This window comes from Amborella trichopoda, chromosome 3 (assembly GCF_054954075.1).
Source record: "Amborella trichopoda isolate Santa Cruz 75 chromosome 3, AtrichopodaSantaCruz75HAP2 v2.0, whole genome shotgun sequence".
In the NCBI taxonomy this organism is placed as follows: domain Eukaryota; kingdom Viridiplantae; phylum Streptophyta; class Magnoliopsida; order Amborellales; family Amborellaceae; genus Amborella; species Amborella trichopoda.
The window spans coordinates 38,889,758-38,908,382 of NC_142338.1; the positions used below are offsets into that span (position 1 = coordinate 38,889,758).

The 18,625-nt window shown below is 32.8% G+C and overlaps 1 long non-coding RNA gene across 1 annotated transcript; it reads right to left on the bottom strand.

Moving 5' to 3' along the window:
• Nucleotides 1–1,853: 1,853 nt before the first annotated feature.
• On the bottom strand, nt 1,854–3,261 carry LOC148782872 (uncharacterized). Its single transcript, XR_016052504.1, has 2 exons — nt 2,872–3,261; nt 1,854–2,153 (listed from the first exon to the last, which is right to left on the bottom strand). It is a non-coding gene; the product is annotated as an uncharacterized LOC148782872 (long non-coding RNA).
• Between the last annotated feature and the right edge of the window lie 15,364 nt (nt 3,262–18,625).

Here is an 18,625-nt window from a genome sequence, read left to right on the forward strand (position 1 = left end):
TTAATTTTTTTCATCATTTAGAAACAAGGTTTAAAGAAACATATTGGTGACCCGGATCGATGACCCCAAAACTATGTCGAATTGGTGAATCAGCAATCCGGAACAGAGAATCGGCCGAATCAGCAGTTTCGGCCAAATTTGTTTTTTCATAAAATCACTATACTTTTTAAAAATCTTGTTTCTTGTATTTTTTTTTAAACAATAGTGGTAATTACATCATGGTTTTTTATTATTATAAAAAAATAGAACTACTAAAAACCTGTTTCATTATTCTATATAACAACTTAATACAATGTAAAATTATATCAAATTTTCATTGCTGTATAAAATAAGTTGTTATAATATTAACAAATTAACAATAAGTTATTTGAAAATAACATAATTAAATAATAATAATAATAATAATAATAATTTATTAAATAACATAGTAATTTAATATATTAAATTATATAATATTTTAATGTATTTATAACAATAAAATTTCAATATAGCAATAATAATTTTGACATAATTACAGTAAATAAGTTAACAATTTTTATATAATTAAATTCATTCAACATAATAATATTAATATAATTTTAACTTGATTATATTCAAATAATTAAAATATCATAGTAGAGGGCTAACCATAAATAACTATAGATTTTAAACTTATAATCATATTTATTAATACTGTTATTAATATTTTTAATTATATAACTATAATTGTAGGGTATGGTTTGCACCTGAACTAAAAATATGCAAGCTACTTTTCATTTTTAAAAAAGCCCTACATTTTCATTTTGACTCTACTAGCACAACGGACTTTTTCCTTTTTTAAAAGACAAGCTACGTTTTTTAGTACACTCTGTTTAACTTAGCATGAGGGAAGAAAAAAGTCCCATATTGGGGAACTTATTAAAACAAAGGCTTTATAAAAGCCTTGGGCATGCAAAAAACCATGAACATTAGGCGTCGTACAAGTACTAGTACAATATGCTTAGCTCTCATGTGGTTGGGAATATGGTGCGTGGTTAGAATTTTGAACATACTACTTTTTGAAAAAGAGAAAAAGGTAGGCCCCTCCTAGGGAGAGTCGTCCGGATCTCAACATATTGGGGGGATCCATAATGAAGTGAACGATTTCCGATTCAGATAGGATGATTCCGATATAAATTACTAAATTTTTAAACCTTGTTTAGAAAGATAGCCTCTATCAACCTTGCCGGATCCATAATGAAGTGAACGATTTCCGATTCAGATAGGATGATTCCGATATAAATTACTAAATTTTTAAACCTTGTTTAGAAAGATAGCCTCTATCAACCTTGCCTCTATCAACCTTGCTTAGAAAGATAACCTCTATCATTGCACTCTCTCTCTCTCTCAATTTTCGTAAATTTTAATTTTATTCATTACAAAACTTCATAGTTGTTTCTATTATTGAAATTACATTATGGTTCTCATATTTTTCACTTGGGTATATTTTCTTTCATTTTGTATTCATCTATTAATTCTTATATTTTTTTTTAATTTTCTTACCAAATGTAGGTTAATGTAATCTATAATTTAAGTATTTATCATAGCTTTATATTTTGATCTGGTTTTAAATTAGATAATTATACAATATTTAACCCCACTATGTCGAGCCAAGTAATTGTATCCATATTTAAGGAAACTCAATTGGAATATAAAGACTTCACGATCTATAATATTATAGAATGCATATTATGCATCCCAACTTGAATGACAGAGCACACATAGTGCATGTCATATCTATATTGTAACAACATTGATTAGAAAGATTCCAAACATTATGGGCGTCAAAAAAATGAATGGTTCAAAGTCAGTATTTTTTCCAAAAGAGAGATCGAGGCATCAGAAGTACTAATGCTTTAAAGCTCTTTATTACATGGGCCCCATTTACTTCACATAAAAAATGGTAAATACTCTATAATTACAAAACCTAATTTCAATACTCAAGACCTTACTCATCATCTGATGGCTTCTCTTCTTCATAATCGGCTAAGCAGCATTGCCACATTTAATTGACTTGAAATCTTTCACCATTAATCCTCAACTCAAAAGAGAGAAAAAAGGGGGGAAAAAAAAATGAAGGGAAAACCTCTATTTCTTTCTCTCTTCTATCCTTTGATCTTCTCATTCACATCCTCCTATCATGAATGACAACATGAAATACCAAGAATTAGCCTAAGAGAGAGCAAATTAATAAAACACCTTTGGAAAGAGGTTAGTTAGAACAAGAGGAAAAAAACTACGACAGATTGAGATATCTTTAGAAAGTGAATGGAAATGGAGAAGATGCAAAAAAATTGAGAGGAAACAATCCTTTTATTGGAAATCATGAATGCAATATTGGAAATCATGAATGCAATACGGTAAGGCTAAAAGAGAGTGAGATATACAAAATAAGAAGGGTGAAGTCCCAATTTTTTTCTTTACTAGTGTCTATCTTTCAATTATTTTGAATTTATTCAACGACAAATGTCATTATAGGTACCATACACTTCAATTTCTATTCAACAGTAGTTGAGCTCGAGTTTTCTCTTCACTGCATAAAAAGATAGCATTCACCATTTTTCTATTTTCCACAAAATATTAGATCCACAATGAGATACAATGAGGTAGGGAAATGGTTACCTTTTGCAAGCAACTTAATTTTATGCCATGTCCTCTCCCTTCTTAAGTGAAATTCCTTGCCTTTTGAAATCATAGATCCTTAAATTTACTATTTAATTTGTAATAATAAAATATCGGAAGTCGAGTGAAAATACATGAGAAATTTGATGGTACTGTGCATTCAGATAATAATCTTTTTTTTTTGGGTACGTACAATAAAGTATCTCAATAAAGAAGGCGTGAGAAACCCACCAAAATTTAAAAATAAGAATTTCCATGTGTTCCACCATTGTTTGTACATGTCTTCAAAACTTGCACTATCCTCCTTGATTTAAGTAAGAGAGGTTTTTCAAACAAGCAGAAGTAGCTAGACCAGAAGGACAAACTTCAACAATGATAACCAGTTCCTCTCTCGTTGCAATATACAATGGAATAGCAAAATATTTGAAAAAATGGAGATTGAGACGATCATAAGACCTTCTCTTTCCTAAAGAGATAAAGCAGCCTTCTCCCTTTAGGACTAGATTTGAGAAAGAAAGCTGGTTAAAATAAGCAGAAGGAACAAGACCATAATGCTCTTCCTTTACATCTCTCAAGGCCATGTTTATCAAGTAATGACATGAAAATGACTTCTGTAGTAATGGACAAGAGCACAACGGATGGGGTTTATATAGGAAAATTATCTTTTGCAATTTTACCAATAGGCCCTTCACGTAGTGGAGCCATGCTTATCAAAAAAATGATTATAATATAAATGTTTCACTAATATTAACATATTGAGGGGGAAAAACAAAACCCTCCCTCTTTTGCCACCATTGAAGAAAACTTGATTTTATTTCGAGTCAAAGTCCTAGTTTCGCAACTACAGCTACCCATTAAGGCAGGTAAATATAAGAATTTGATATGACTCATGAGATATTAAAACATAGCATAAGTAACTAAACTATCTAAGCCAAGCTTACGCTTGCCTTCCTTTGATCAATCTCAATCTCAATCTGGTTGTTTCAAGCTCATTAAAACAAAGTATAAGTTGGTCATCTATAATGCTTAAATATTGGGGTGTAATGGAAGTGAAATGAAAGGGTGGTCCACAACCAAAGGTATTAAAGTTTCAATGTCATGTATCTGGTAGATTCCTCTGTGATTTATTTCTATAGTCCCAAATGTGTTTATTTATTGATATACATCGCTAGGTTGTAACAAATGTTGATAAAGTTTTATAAATAGTTCATAGATAATGATTCCTATATTCGGTCCATATGCTTACTATTGATCCACCATCTACCATCTAGCTTTTCCATTCATGAACTAGGCAGCATGCTCTTGGCTATTTTGGTCACAATCTATTTTTCTCTCTTTTTCAAGGATAAAAAAGGTAGCCTTGCTCTCTTTATTTAAGTAATAAATGAGACTGTCTCTAATGACCCGCAGAGGAAGAAATGGTTCTCTCTGTCTCTCACATACACAAAAGCAAAGTGGACAATGGTGTTGAGTTTCAAAATCATTTTTGATATTTAGAACAATAATGTTAGACTATATTTTGCATAGGATGCCGCTCTAGATTTTGATCATTTTGGTGGAAGGGCCATACCCTTTGCTACGCTTGGGCAAGAGAGGCAGTCACAATGATGTTAGATTGACAACTGTTACTATATTTGCATGCATAGGATGCCGTCCTAGATTTTGAGCATTCTGGTACAAGTGTCGTACCCTTTGTTACGCTTGCGCAAGAGAGATTGCCACAATAATATTAGATTAACAATTGTTACTATATTTGCATGCATAGGATGCCACTCTAGAGTTTGAGTATTTTGGTGCAAGTGTCATATCCTTTGCTTCGCTTGGGCCCAAGTGAAAGGATTGAATAATCTCCTTTAGGAAGTCAACTACGAAATATAATATTACTACTGAAAAAAATAGATAGAGAAGACATGGGGATGAAGCCATAATTTTAAATTGCTAAGATTTTAATCACACCGATAGAGTTGAATCATGCAATTTATATATACATTAAAACTCATGTGAACACCATATATATAGATGCAAAGACTATGATCAATAGATGAGAGGGGGAGGTTTTTTGAAGTATATATAGGCCTACGCCATATAGATAGCTTCAATGAGTCTATGATCAAAATGTGAGAGATTATGGGGGCGAGATTAAGTTGTGGTTAACAATCTTTCAGAAAGAAAAAATATCAACAAAAAGGGAGAAACAATAAGCTTTAGCTAACAATCTTTATGAGAGAATAATGTAATTTTGTTCTTTCTAGAAGTTTGAGATTCATGAGAGAGAGAGAGAGATAAGTGAATTTACAACAACCTGCATATATTATTTATGTGCAATATTTTTTTTTCTTTTTTTGTGTACCCATATAAGAAGGTGATTCATTGCATATCTTTCTCTCTATAATAGTACACGGTTTTGTAACCCTATAAATTGGAGGTCTTGTATACATCTTTAGTTTCCATGGGGGCTTTGAAAAATTAATAGTTTCTCACTTGGTATCAGAGCAAAGTGGGACCTGATCTATGAGCCTGAAAACCCATATGTCATTTGCCCCTCTGCATCTTAGATGTGGAAAACTACTATGAACCTGAAATTTCTAGAACCCGATCTAAAACTTGTTTTTGAAACTCGTCTTTAAAAACCGCCTCTACAAAATTAGCTTCAAACCTACTCTATCTCAGAGATCCCCTGAAACTACTTGTCTCACAAACCGCCTATGAAATCCTTTGTCTTAAAAGTATTTGAAACCACCAGATCTGAAAAACTACCCACTCATATTTATCATGAAAAAAAAGGGAGGTAAAAAAAAAACGGTAGCTAAGCAGTTGAGAAGCCATCCGACTTTAAGATGGCTCTTGCCTAAAATACTTCTCAAAAATGTTAAAAACATATACTCTCACGAAGTTTTCTTGTGAAGTTTTCAGCACCTTCCTTGTGGCCATCTCCATAATTATAAAGTGAAGTTTCCAATCCCAAATCTAACCTTGCACTCATTTTCCTGATGGATTTGGCCTTTGTCTAAATATGATCTTTCCCCGTAGTTTTATCTGTACGAACATATCTTCTCCAGCTGCCCCCTCTCTCATGTTTTTTTTTGTGAAGTTTCTCTCTCCTGTTTTTCTTCTTGGTTCTCCTTCACCTTTATCTTTTGGTTTTGTTTTTTTCATGTTATTCCTTCCCAATTCTTTTGAAAAGGTAAACCACACATTTTCTTTTCTTTAAAGGTTTGAAAAATGGCCATATAAACCCTTTCAAACAGTACACCATAGGGTTGTGTTTTTATCTTATGACGAACCATGAAGGTGTGATGGACTGACCTTTTCTTCTCTTTTGATCAGCTATTAATAAAAAAAAAGAAAAGAACGAAAGATGATGTCTTGTTCCTGAAATCATCTTCGCTTTGTCATGTTTCTGTGTGATTGAGTCTGTTATTACTCGACCGTATTTGTTCTTGTCTGCAAATTGTTGATCTTGGATTGGGCCATCAGAAATTAGTTCACCATTAGAAACCAGTTTATCAGATTTTTGAGCCCCCTTCCAGTTGTTTTATCTGTTTCAATTGTTTCTCTATATTTGATGAAGATCTAAAGCTTCTGTCTATTGTAAAAGTCTGTTGATCAATCGTTGCTCGAGCCTACTATGTTTTGGCTTCAGTTTCTTAGGCCTTCTGATACCTCTTTGTGCTCCAATTCAAAAATCCATTTACTTGGTTATGCAATTTATTATTCAAACTCCAGTTTCTCTCTCTTAAAGCATCTCGATTTTAAGGGGGAGTGTGAAGTTGTAGCAACCTTGTATTTATTTTTTCTGTATAATATTTTTCCTTTTTTTTACCTATATTTGGAAGGTAGTTCATAGCATAGATATTTCTCTGTAGTAATACATAGTTTTATAACCCTATAAATTAGAGGTATTGTACACATTTTTATTTGCCCCGGGGCTATGAAATACAATGAAATTAAATGTTCTCACTGAGATTTCAATTTCTACTTACTATTTTTACACTTAAGTTTTCCATTTTCTTTGTGTAACTTATTAGGAATGGAGATGACAAAATGATAGTAAAGTTTTCTTATGATAGCTAGACTTCCATTTCTATTGCCTATCAGTCTCTCAGGTGGTTTGACCTCCAAGTTCTGCTTTTCTCTAAAAACTCAAAGAAATAGTTTTTGAATGTTTTCTAATATGCAAATCATTGTATATTAACATAGTTATGGACATAATTTTTAAAAATTATTTATATTCATATTTAAAGAATAGTTTAGTCATTTTGATTGTTAGATGATTATAAAGTATTCTATACTATCTATTTTCATAGGCTTGAATACTAACTATATTTCTTAAGCTTACGAGGAAGATGAGAAACTAAAAATCTAAAAAAACGTTGTTATGAATTTTGACAATAAAGGTTGCATGTTGAGATAAATGTTCCAGTTATATTTCTCATATAAACACAACTCTTTTTGTCTATCAATTAGTATCTATTTCATTAAGTATTATTTCTTAATGAGATAAACTAATTTAATTTGCAAATTAGATGGCAAATTACATTAATCAAACTGAATAGCATTCCCTTTTTAGTAGTTTAATGAATAAAAATAGCGATAAGATTTTTACAAAAATAAGGAATAGATACAAATATTGACTTAAATATGGAATATACACAAATATAGTGAGGGAAGGAGAACAAAACACTAGGGAATATAATTAAAAATACAACATATAATCTTAATTATATAGGTTCACATATTTACGACATTAATACCATTGGTAATATAAACAAATCTATAAAGAAACTTATAGATATTACATTAGATAAAATTACGTATCAAATGTTAATTTTATAATCCTCCTAATATGTAAAACTTAATCTAATTTTACATATAATAAGTATTATATTTCATATTATAATTATTATATGTTTATAATTTTAGTAATAATTATATTGTAGTTCTATTAAACTTACTATGAAACCATAAAGTTTTGAAAAATAATAATAAGTAATCATAATAATAATAATGAAGAAATAATATCCTTTTTTTTTTTTTTATAAAGAATATAATCTAAAAGAAAAAGGTTATCTATGATTATCACTTTACATGTAGACAGTGTTTAAAAAATAGTTGACCCGATCCGGAATCAGGTATCGCCCAAACCGTTCCAAATCTACTTCAAAAATAGGATCCAGCCGTTTTGACGTCATAAATGGGTCAATGATGATGTCATCAAACCGTTTATGATGTCATCACTTTTTTAAAATTTGTTTTGGGTTGTGAGATTTATTTTATTTTATTTTTTTGAAAAGTGGTCCCCACTTTTCATGCAATCATGGGCCCCACTCACAGCTGTTTTTGTACCACGGTTTTTTGATGTGGGATCTTTTGAGCTCTCTCTCTCTCTCTCTCTCTCTCTCTCATATCTAAGGGACGTCCAATACATATTCAAGAGCCTAGAGAGAGCAATCTTTTAGGTTATATTTTGCTGCTAAAAAAAAGAAGAAAAGGGGACGTCTAATATATTTTTGACTCCCACTCTACTCTCTTTATTAAAGGGACTCTTATGGGGCTCTTATGGTATGACTGTTCATCAGAACCTTGAGGTTGCTATGCCAAAGGTCTCTGATTGTATTGGATGTGATCTTAAGTCTTGGGTTTTACCCATGCCTACATTAGGTTATTTGATACAGATATGGAAAGAGGTGGAGAGCATTATCTTTCTACTACAACCAAATAGGGATTTTTTAGTACAGATTCATTATGCGAGCAATTTTTTCTCAATTAAAGAAGCTAGGGAGTTTATCCGTTACAAGGGAACATCCCAGCCGATATTCAGAACCCTGGTCAGCAAAATATCACCTCGAGTGAAATGATTTTCCTAGTTGACCCTACATTATCGGTTACCTACTATTTCTCTCTTGCAGCAGCTTGAGACTACTATGGCTCCTCCTATATGCTCCTTTTGAAAAAATAATGAATATAGTCTATGTCATCTATTATTTCTTTGTGATTTCTGATAGGTTATATGGAGGTCGGTTGCTTGGTGGTGTGGTAATACTTCATCTCTGGCATTTTTATTCCTATTATGTTGAGAAACTTGTTAACTTTCGGATTCAAATCAAATGGGTTCTTTAATATCTTGACTTCTTTATTCTTCACAACTGTATGGTTCTTATGATCGGAATGCAACCGAAGATTTTTCTAGGATAGGTTGACCAGAAGGGAGCAATTGGTCATACAGATCATTTATCATGTTAAGGAATTAGCAGATGCTAAATCACAGATATTCATTTGTCAGAAAGGACGATCATTGATATTTTAAAGTTAAAATGATATCATCAGAGGGATAAAATTACTATTCCAGTGGCATGATTATTTCTTAGCGCTATTCACTTCAAGCTAAACATTGATGGGGCTTCTTTGCATAATCCAGGGCAAGCAGGGGGAGTGGTAATATTAGGAATTCTGATGATGCTTTTATTGCAGCGTTTGCTAAACCTTTTGGAATTGTTTCTAATAATTTTGCAGAATTACTCGCCCTTGAAGAAGGATTGATCATAGCTTATCAACTACAGTGCTACCCTATTTAGATTGAAAGTGACTCAGCATTGCTCGTTAATGTTATTTATGAATGCTTCCATCCTCCATGGAAGTTATATACGGTTGCAACAAATTGTCGACGTCTCTTTAATAGTGGGTGGTCCATCTCTCACATTTTTCTTGAAGCTAATATGATAGCTGATATTCTTGCAAAGAGGGGTACTGTTTGGCATTCTTATCCGCCAAATTTTATTTGTCTTGCTTTAACTCATGATTTGACACAAGGCACCTGCTCTAAGGTTATAAAATAAAGGAGCTGTAAACTTCTATTTTTCATTTATTAATGAAAAATAGGTAGGGGACCTTCTCCCCTATGGACTTATCCAAAAAAAGGGATTATTAGAATTATTTTTCAATATTGAATATATTTCAATGATTAGTATTTTATAGGAAAGTTATCGTAAATATACCTATATTTTCGCAAAATTAGAAAAAAAATCCCAAACTTTCAAAAACCTCGTCTACACCTTTTCTCACTATTTTTGGGTTTTTTTTAGACAAAAATGACCTTCATTGTAGTCTTTTTATCGTGAAGAGCATTACGTTAATTTAAATACCGGAATGACTAGCCAATTTTATATGGTAATTTATTTACCGTAATTATTAGAACATTTTATACGGTACGTTAATTACCGTAATGTAATAACATTCAATTACGGTACTAAATCTACCGTAATACTTTAGATATATTATACGGTATTAAAATAACCGGAATTTTCTCTTGCCTTTTTTTTTACCATTTATTGGCATAAAACCCTATTTTCACGATTTCTTTAGCATTTTCCTTTTTCTTAGCCTTCTCCCTCTCTCATCCATTTTCTATCTCTCTCATCCATTTTCATCATATCATCTATTATATATCAATCTTTGAACGAGGTCTTTGAGAGCATCAAATATACATACCAACACTATTTTATAGGTATGTCATAAAATATTATGTTGTTGTTCTATAGGACTTGATATAGTTTGATTAAAATATTGCATAAATACGTTTTAGATTTATTTATATTGTTGCATAAATAAGTTTTAGATTTATTTAATGGTTGGTCATCAAAATAATGTTTTTCTATAATACTTGATGTAGTTGGGTTGTCCATTGTAATTTTATTTATATTTTGGTATCTGTAATGCAATCTAATATCCCTCTATAATGCAACATCCACATTATATGTAAGCATTTTGAAACTTCTTATAATTATTTTATATTTGTTTCCATCTGAAATTTTTATGCAATGATTGAGCCTGTGCGCAACAATAATGGGTGACAACAAAGTGAAAACGGTTTTACACTTTGGTGGTTTTTTCAAGAGGAAATCTAATGATGGATGTATTTTCTATGATGGTGGGGACATGAAGGTTATATTTTTTAAAAGGATCGCATCATTTGACCAAGTAAAGGATCACTTGTAAAAAATACCAAATTGTGCCCCAAGTACCATAACTATTAGGTATATTAACCAAGAGTTATCAAGTAACATTAATATGATATGTATTGATGATGATGATGACATTGTAAATATGATAGAAGGGTCGTCTCCCACCGCTATGTACATATCAAACAGACCTATTGAGTCTAACTACACTAAATATCGACCACCAACAATGCCCGATAAAGGTCCATCAAGATTGATCATGTAAGAAGTTTGCAATGAAAATCATTAAATTTCTTATTTGTTAATTTTATGTTGTGTTAGGATAATTCTAACTCGTCCTTAAATTTTTTTTCTACAGCACTTCCCGACCAGAGTAAGTAGTTCATAGTGAAGGTGCTGCTGCCATAGGTGTAGAAGATTCGCATGATTCAGAAATTGAGCGGCATATCGACGACATCGATCCGATAGGAAGCCCCCTCAGGATTAACTGTTACGAAGTTGTACTTCTACAAGATCAGGATTTTGACGAGGTACATGCATGCCGTAATCACCTTATTGATTATGCCAGATCACAAAACTTCAATATGAAGTTTATAAAAAGATTGAAGAGATGTGTATGGGCAAGGTGTGTTGCAGATGGGTGTTCTTGGCAAGTGCGCTGTTGGAGTGTTAATACAACAAACTTCTTCAGGGTGAAGAAATTTGTAAACATGCACTTATGTGCCGGCGGAATAGGTAGGGTTCATCAGCCGCTTACCCTAAGCTACTGGGTGGCAAGCAAGATTAAAGACCGTTTGAATGATATGCCTAATCTAACACCTGAAGATGTGGTTTATGATATACAACGTGATCACGGTATCATGCTATCTTACCAACAAGCATGGCAGGGCAAAGAGTTTGTACAAGAGATAAATGAGGGTTCCCACACGAAGGAATACAAGGACCTCGCCAAGTACCTTCATAAGATCCGAATCACTATCCTTGAAACCGTAATGATTATTCAAACAGTAGATCTCGATGGGTTTGAGCGCGTGTTTATAGGCAACCATCCATGTTTGTATAGTTTTATATTTGGTTACAGGCCACTTATGGGACTAGATGAGACATTTTTAAGAGAAGACACAAATGGATACTATTGGCTACAGTTGGGGTAGATACAAATGAAAATATATTTCCTATAGCATATGTAGTGGTTGAGAGTGAAAATACACCAAGTTGGAATTGGTTCCTAGAGCTTTTCAATGAGCAATTTGACGAGAGGTCTGATCTGCCACCATTGATTACTATATCAGATTGTCAGAAATGGTTATAAGCCGCAATTGAAAAAGTATTCCCAACTAATAAACAAGGCTATTGTATGAATCACCTTGCCGATAACTTCAAAGAGATCTACATAAATTCGGTGCTCACAAAGCTTTATTAGAAAGCTGCACGTGATGAGTACATGGCAAAGATTAAGAATGCAAATGATGAGGCCTATGACTGGATCATGTTACATCATCCAAAATATTAGGCAAACACATATTCAAGGGTGTAGATACAATCATCTTATATTGTACATCTCAGAATAATAACCGGTGGATATTAAAGGCTCGGGAGAAGCCCCTTATTAAACTCCTTGAATGCCTAAGGGTTAAGCTTATGAGAGAATTTTCAAAGAAGATGATCATATCTTTAGAATGGAGCAATGTGCTTACACCGAAGGCCCAAAAGGTAATAGACATGAGGAGGGATAAGTCTAAATTCCTTCATACAGACACATGGGCACATGATGGTATATATGAGATCAATTCAGATAAGAAATATGTTGTTACTTTGGCGACTCGTACGTACAGTTGTAGAGTGTGGTTGGTTAGTGGGTTGTCGTGCAGTCATGCAATCGCCACTGTAGATCATAGGCATGAAGATATTACAAACTTTTGCGACGTTTATTTCACAGTTCAAATGTACCATAAAGCATATTCCTTTCCCTTCAACCCAATTCCTGATGCACTAGAGTTGTCAGAGATTGTCCATACAATAGTATTGTCGCCAGCTGCAAGGCGAACCACTGGTCGGTCAAAGAAACGACGCAGGAAAATAGAGTACAAAGAGATTAGACCTCTTAAGTGTAGCCGATATGGGGTCATGGGCCATAACTAGAAGGCATGTACATCAAGGATATGAATTAATGTAAAGAGGCCATTATTGTCAGTTCATATTTTTTGGATATGCCATTTTGTGTTTGTTGATATGACATGTAAATCACGTATATGAATTTGTAAAGAGGCTAATGTCTGCTGATATGATTTTTAGAAAGTATGTGATCAAGTTATTTGAATTTTATGTAATGTGGTATGCGTGAAGTATGTTTAAGATCACTTAAGTTCAAGCTTATTTAATTTTTTTAGCATTACAGTCTTTTAAGTACCGTAATGCTCAAAAACAGTATTACGGTAATCTTTTTACCGTAATAAGTATTACGATAAAAAGATTACCGTAATATTGTTTTTGACCGTTACGGTACTCAAAAGACCGTAATGTTAAAAAACTCTTTAGATTTCAGAAGGTTTTTTAGCATTACGGTCTTTTGAGTACTGTATTGCTCAAAAACAGTATTACGATAATCATTTTATCGCAATATGATACTCAAAAGACTGTAATGCTAAAAAAATCCTCTGAAAACCCTCTAAAATAGCTAATTGATGAAACCAAGTCTTTGCATACATTATAATTGGATGGTTCATTCGCATTAAGGTTCATTCTTATCATTTGGATATGCTATTTTCGGGTCAATCTAATAGGAATAGACCTACATAGCTAAGGTTCATTTGAATTGGATGGTTCATTCACATTAAGGTAAAGATCTAATTGCTGAAACCAAGAGTAGTGTTATAAACTTATTGAACCAATACAACACAATAGCTTGGTGACACATCCAAGCTATCATAGATTATCATTCCAATAAGAATATAAGATATAGAGTAGTGTTATAAGCTATCATAGGTTCTCATTTCAAATTTTCATATATATCACGCAAATTTTAAAAAAGATATACAAATAACACAAAATTTAGATGTTTCAACTTTTCATATATATCACACATGTCACAATAAAACAATGTAGGCACTACTGATCTCTTTACATAATATAGGCACTACCGTCCTCTTTACAACAAAAAAACATATTATCATGAATACTTTCGTCGTATTGACAAATTCTAACCCACTATGGCAACTGCAATTCTGTATTTGAGCTGCTCTCCTGTTGTGAGCTGCTCTCCTCTCGTCTTGCCACACAAGGACGTAAGTTAAATCTATGCTCCTCTGGTTGAACCGATGTGGGTATGGGTTGTGTATTACTTGGCCCCTTATCTGCTTGAGCAGGAAACCATATTGGTGGTATACATTATCTTCCATCCCATCATCCACCTCCAATTCCTTAGATGCATCCTCATCCCTTGCAGCTTTTGAGTCATAAATTTTCAGCAATTCTAATGCTTCCCCAACTAGGTCTCAATTTCTTGAATTGTGACTTCACGTACAAGTTGAGCTGCATGGCTGATGTCCCAAGGCTGCATCAAGTCATATGAAATATGCAAATAGATTATTGAGACTTCTAAAATTAAATGTCGTGAATAAAACAACATGGCTCTCAAATATTATTACCATTCTATCTTCATCATTATAACCTCGAGGTGCATATTTGGAGGGACGTTTCCTTAATGGATTATGAATGAGGGGCCTAGTCCTTAGCTTGTACCACTCAATATATTCTTGTGTCGGCTTCTCATTGAACATATATTCATTTTCCTGACAAAATTTAACATATTTGTCCACATATCAATTTCACTTCAAAGCTCATCTGCCTAGTTGTCAGTCTTCTTTCCCCTTCTCTTCCTCCTCTCCCACTGCAAGGGATCAACCGGTATCCCTTAGTGAAGCCGAAACTACCGGAGCACACAATCTGGCATTTACTCCTCACAAATGTGTCAACATATGAGATATGTACAACACAAAGCAATCTGACAGACAATAAGCACATAATATCTATCCTCTTTAGTTTTTTCTCTTAGGTCAGGATAATCATCGTATGGGATCCATGTGACCTATGACATAACAAAGATAAATTTTAAGTTAAATAACTTGCCGCCAAATTTATTTAAAATATCAATCAATGATAATTATTATATACTAACATCATTTATCCGCTCGTTAGCAATCTCATGTCGCCCCATGAGACCGAAGTTGTGATCGTTATCCCATTCTCTAGGAGGGGCCCACCAAATGGATCTAGGTTGCCTGGCCCTTATTTCTTTGAGAATTGGGCACAACAATTTGAAATGCTCGTACGCTCAGCACTAAAATACATGTATAAAAAATTATAATTAAAATAAAAAATATCTATCAAACTTTAAGAAAACTATCAAAACATTAATATACTAGCATTACCAACGAAATAGTGGTTGATCCACTTAGGTATTGATAACCAGGACGAACAACCTTTGACAAGCCTCGAAACAAAAAAGTTAGGGCAGCTGCACCCCATGCACACTGACCAGCTACTTCCATATCCTCAAAAAGCTGTAAATATACTATAGGAACCATACCATCTATGGAATCTGCAAATATTGTGCCGTTGACTAAATATAGGAGGTTGGCATGGGTGTATCGTAAAAGAGTGGTGTTGTTATAGTTCTACGGTAGCCGTTTAAAAATGTTCCTCAGCCATGTCAACTGGATAATAGAATGGTTACAACCAGGTGGCAGATATCTTACCATGCAGACTATATATTCCCCGTCGTTGTCCACTCTCCTCAACGTTACAGCTACACCAGTCACCTTTAACCAGAGAATTTTTCATGCATCTTTAAGAGTAGGCATTATCTTTCTAACATCTACATTGAAGTGCTCGGTGTTCGTCTCTATGTGCCACCTCTCGATAATAGTAGAAAATATGTCATGATCATGCCGAGTCATCGGTACTATGGTCAAATAATACAATCTTGATCTCCGAACCAAATCAATTTGATCGTTGTTTGTTAAAGGCCATAAAGAAGTTGCATTGGGCTTCTCATCAACCCTGTGGGCATTTTCTTGATCATGAAATGGAATTTGTGATTGCAGTTACTTAAATAGATAAATTGATTAACTAACATGATAGAAAAAAAATATAATTTTAAAAACTTGTACATACATCTCCTTCCCAGATCTTCTGTGATATATGTTCTTTCTGTCTATTAAGCAATGTAGGAATCTCAGGACCTCCAGGGAAGGATACATCTTATGCCATGATCCCATAAACAACAAACTGATAGTAATTACACTGGACTCTTTTGGTTTAGTCATAGTGAATCAAGTAGGTTTAATCATACTGGACTCTTTTGGTACAAGTGAATTAAGTAGGTTTAATCACAGTAATTAGAAGAACAGGATTGTCTGCCAGTCAAATCAATAGGTTGTCGACTCTTAGTGAGCTGCAACCTCAAAGAAATATATGAATATGTTTTAGCACAAGAGAGATAGTCTACAAGGATATTTGATATTTTCAACAAAAATATAGCATAGCATAATCACAAAAAATGAGTTAACAAAATCAAGATCATGAAATTTTCTCACTTAAAGAAACCAAAGTATAGGATAATTATGTAAAGCAATGACAATTATGATGCAAATAAAATATGTAGAAAATCCCTAAATTATAAGCTACAAATAATGCATGCAATTGATATGTCAACCTTTACTCGACTTGTTGTTGTGTGCATAACAATTTTCAATATTCCAAAAAACAAATTGCACTGATTTTTAAAAAACATATGCACTAATTGATGTCTCTGTCTCTCTCTAAGGGCTAGTTTGGATGTACCCAAAATTACAATATTTTGGGATTGCAATCCAAAAATCTTGTGAAATAGATTTAAAGTGTTTGGACCAGTAGTAGTGCCGATAATGGAGCTTCCTTGGCAGATTGTGCCAACAATAACACAAACCCATACAGATATCGAGCAAATGAAATCTTGTATTTTCACACACCATCCAAACAATCCAGCAGAATAATAAAAAAATATCATTATATTTCTCAATTAAGGTTAAAAAAACTTACAATTTTTTTCAAGTCTATAACTATCTTGATATGTTAAATATGTAGTACATTTAGAGTCTACACACACACACACACATACTACAAAACACCTATAGGTAAAAATGAACAGTGATTTCTCTTACCCTCATCACCGTCCAAAGTTCATCGCACGGTCACGATTGTTCGATAGTGTTTTTTTTTACAAATCGGAAGGACCTGAAACTTAGAGCGTGTGTTCATCAAAAATAGGTAAATCTACGAAAAATATCAAAAAAACTATTTTACATGAAAAACATTGACCAAAATACCCTCGAAAAGTTTCAGGGGTATTTGGTCAATATGTTTTTTTGAATTATTTGTTTTATATTTTTATTAGGTGTGCCTCACTAAGATGTAAATACCATCCAAATTTTAAGTCATTCTTATTTGTATAAAAAAAATTAAAAACGAAACACTACTAGATAATTGTGACCGTATGATGAACTTTGAACAGTGATGAAGGTAGGCGAAATCACTGTTCATTTTGGTCCTTAAAATGTAGAATTATAGATGCACCTTAAAAATCTATTAGAAAGGTTGTTTTAATGTTGGAAATCTATGTGATCATCTTGACATCAAGATGTATGAATATAAAAAACAAAAGTTTTTTAGTCTAAAAAATAGTGCATCTTGCAACACATTATCTAGACCGTCCATATTCAAGATTTTCATATGTTTATAGATCTTCTTGATTTTAACCATTTTTTGAGTTTAAAATTTTCTAATGAAATATGAAAATATATTTTAAGATAATCTTAAGAAATGTTTTACAACAAAATTGCATGTTAGGATAAAATTTGGAGTTCAACCTTAATTGGATTGTTTAAGGTTGCAACCTTATAGAAAACGCACCCATATACATTAATGCATCTATAACCTATAAAAACAATACAATCGATCAAATATCTGATAAGGGAGAAAGACCGTGAGAGATGAGAGATTGGTGAGAGATTGACCAAAAGGTTGAGAGCTCCTCATGGTAGAACAAAAACACCGTAAAGAAAGAATGGGCTTCGGGTTAGGGTTAATAATGTGCGAAAGTATTACAACATATAGATTGTTGTAGTAAAACTTTAACCTATTATGGTACAAAGAATATCGTAACGAAAATGTAATATATTATGGTACTTTAAGTACCGTAATATTACTTAAAGGGTGCAGTTTGTATAGAGCCTAGGCTCTAAACAATCAAATTAGAGCCTACCTTTAAATAGTATCGAGAAATGTGACTTCAACACTAGAAATCTTTGTAATAGCCTTAAAATATATTTTCATCTTTATTTATAAAGTTTAAAGCTTAAAAAATAGTGTGGATCGACAGATCTGTGAAAACTTGAAAATCTTGAAAATTGAAGGTAAAAAAATGCATTACAAAATACACTATTTCCAAAACTTAAAATCAATTTTTTTCTCATGTCCATGCATCTTGATGTCGAGATGATCAATTTGAAGACTTTTGGGCATCAAAACAATCTCGTCTAGCAAACGTTTTGAGGTAATCTCAAATGTGATTGTTTAGAGCATCGGCTCTATGTAAACTTTTCCCTAACTTAACAGTTTTACTGGTATTTTAATTGCGCTAAAACTTAAAACGATTACCGTAAAGGGCATTTTCCTCCAAAAAAACCCGAAAATAATAAAAAATGTTGTAGACGAGGTTTTTGAAAATTTGGAGGTTTTTTTTCCTATTTTATAAAAATATAAGTATATTTACAATAATTTCCCTATTTTATACCAGCAACATAACCTCTCGCAACATAACCTCTCGCCTTCCTTCTTAAACGCTGCACGTACATGCTCCACAAGTGTAAAATTGTTGTTCCTCCACCATCTATTTTGGCTTCCTAGCAAGGTAACAATTATGTTAATTTTTACTTGAAAATCTGAAATTAATATTATGTTATTTTTAAAATAGCTTGATTCTTAAT